This window comes from Tupaia chinensis, unplaced genomic scaffold, assembly GCF_000334495.1.
Source record: "Tupaia chinensis unplaced genomic scaffold, TupChi_1.0 Scaffold000600_1, whole genome shotgun sequence".
NCBI lineage: Eukaryota > Metazoa > Chordata > Mammalia > Scandentia > Tupaiidae > Tupaia > Tupaia belangeri.
In genome coordinates this window covers 98987-101941 of record NW_006160117.1, presented here as the reverse complement: position 1 = coordinate 101941, position 2955 = coordinate 98987, and the positions used below count along the sequence as shown (strand labels likewise).

Below are 2955 nucleotides of genomic sequence, written 5' to 3'. Positions count from 1 at the left end.
AATCATTAGGATGATAGCTGTGGTCTATGGTTGAATAATTTAAAATGTATTGCCATCACCTAGAACAATTGTTCTCATTCCTACCACATACAAGTCACATTTCTAAAATGAGTAGTTTAATGTCTCTTTACTAAACCGAACTGTAATCCATAGACAATAAAATGACCCATCACTTATTTTTTTAATGTAAAAGGCCCTAATTCTAGCTGTTAGGAAATCAGAAAAGATTAAGTAGATATGTAAAAGAATGGCATGTTATGTGTACATCTGTATGAAAACTCTTAGACAGGAGATCCCAAGAGGATATCATGAAGAATTCCATTGTTTGCATCAAGTACACGCATGGACTCTCCGTGTATGTAAGAATCACTAATGTGAACTTGTTCGGGTGTGCTGAATTGGCTGGAGACACCAGAAGCAGCCCTGCCATTGATGACGAGAGGTTCCCCAAACCGCGAACTATTCTTGAAGTTTCCAGCAAAATAAATTCCCAACCTTCCATGACTTTCTGGGTAACTATATATATTGGTATATATTAAAACTGTACCAAAAACACATCTATACTTCCAGAGAAGACCTTTGCTTTTGGTTGTGTATGTTCTTACCGTTAGAAGGAAAGAATAGACATGGCGGACCCTACCTCAACTAGAGCGGAAGTGCTGGCACCAGCACCGGAAATGCAGCCGGTGAACCTCGCATCCAGGCCAGAGCAGCATGACCCCCCAGCCCCTCACGGCCACTTCCGGCCCTTCAGGGCTACTTCCGGCCCAGTGGGCAACGGATGGAAGGGTGAGGCTTACCGCTGACAGGTATAGATGTTTCCAGAAACTTGAAAGAATTTGATGTTCCACTTTCTTGGGGGCGGGTTTCTTGGTGCCCTATTGAACTAGGCTGTGTGCTGAAATAGGGGGTTACTTGAAGGGTTTTTCAGGCCCGTAGGCTGATGTCACAGAAATGACTTTGACGCCACTTAACTGCGTGTAGGGTGTATCTTCTTTTAGCGCCCGTATTCTCTATTACAATGCAGAAAGCTTTAGAAAGAGCTTTGGATCAGGCAGAATATGTCATTGAAAGTGCCCAACAGAGACCTCCTGAAAGAAAATGCTCCTCTAGTGACAAGGCATCTCTAGATCAAAAATTTTATGACATCTACGTTGAAGAGTATGAGAAAGAGCCTGAGGTTACCGAGGAATTAAGAAGCAACGTCAACTTATTAGAGAAGCTGGTTACAAGAGAGGCGTTGCCAACTCTGGTGGTCAATCTCTACCCAGGAAATCAGGGATATTCTCTGATGCTCAAGGGAGAAAATGAATCACTTTCAGAGACCATTCAACTGCCTTATGAACAAAAGGAATTGCTTGAGTACTTGGACGCCGAAGAATTACCTCCTATTTTGATTGATCTCCTCGAAAAATCTCAGGTTAACATTTTCCACTCTGGGTGTGTCATAGCAGAAGTGCGTGACTATAGGCAGTGCAGTGTGGCAGAACCTCCTGGCTACCAAAGTAGGCATATTCTCCTGCGTCCAACAATGCAGTCCCTGATATGTGATGTAGAGTCAATGACAGATGATAACCATCAGTGGACTGAGGAAGATAAACTGGAGCTTGAGAGCCAGCTGCTCTTAGCTACAGCCGAACCACTGTGTCTCGATCCTTCTGTGGCAGTAGCTTGCACTGCCAACCGCCTACTGTACAACAAGCAGAAAATGAACACTGGCCCAATGAAACGATGCTTCAAGAGGCATTCTTGGCCCTCTCTGAATCAACAGCAGGAGCTGTCTGATTGTCCCCCTCCTCCTGAGCTAAGAGTTTTGACTTCTTCCAAAAAGGGAACAGAAAGAAAAGCAGATCAGTGTTGTGACCTGAAAATTTCCAAAGCAGGGAGTTCTGTAGACATGTGGAAACAGAGACCCTGCAACTTGGCCTTACCTTTTGAAGTGGATGTGGAGAAATATGCTACAGAGGAGCCATCTATCATATCTGATGAGTCACAACCCACACTCTGGCCAACTCCTGAGCTACCAGATGATTCTATTTTGGAATGGGAGGCTGGTGGTCAATCCCAGAAAACAAAGCTGAGCATCATGCAGTCACTTAATGATCCCTTTTGGTCTGGTATTACATGGTCACCTAAAAAAGCCAGGTGTGAGACACAGTCAGCTCCCTCCTGCTCCTGCCCAAAAGACCACTCCAGTAGTTTCATGGCCGGGTCCAAGTTCGATGCAAAGAGGGCAGGTGGTCAGTATCAGGAAGTGGACCATAGGAAACCCCAAAGTCCAGGCAAGATGTCACATAGCTCCAGCTGCTCAGCCAGTCTCAGCCAACTGTCTGCAAGGGAGAAACCAGAACAGCCCAAGACCATGTTGGCCCAATCTTCAGGATTGGGGAAGGGAGTAGAATATCGACCTCCAGCCCTGCAACTTCCCTCGAGCTCAACAAAGAGTTCCTCAGGTAACACTTTGCCTCCACAACAGGCAAGCAGCTTTCCTAATTTTCCACCTCCTACTCCTGCTCCAAAGGCACCAGGCATCTCAGGGAAGTCCCCTGTGGATCTCAAACCAATTAGCACCCTTTCTCCAGCTGCCTGGCCCCCTGCCAGCTTTTCCAGAAGAATCCCAGCCACCCAGGTGCCAGCTAACTCCCCTGGCCTGACTGCCATCAGGGCAGGCAGCCTGGGCCATGGGGCCCAGGCTTGGGGGATTGATTCACACCCTAGGCTGGGCAGTACCACTTGTACCCCAGCTCCTACAACACTCAATCCAAATGGCCATCTGTTCTCAGGACAGGGGCCACAAGCTACAGTGCTTGGTGCAGGGACATTGCCTTCTCAGCCTAGCACTCAACTTCTCTTAAACCCTGCCTCAGATCTCAAGCCTGTGACTCTTCTGCAGCTTCCACGTGGTTCCTACATTTTGCAAGCCCAGCAGCAGACCCCTAAGAAGCAACAGCCATT

At 47.1% G+C, this 2955-nt stretch overlaps 1 pseudogene; it reads left to right on the top strand.

Annotated features, from left to right (window-relative positions):
* The first annotated feature begins 997 nt into the window (after positions 1-997).
* Positions 998-2955, top strand: part of LOC102494966 (transcription factor SPT20 homolog pseudogene) — a 4714-nt pseudogene continuing 2756 nt past the window's right edge.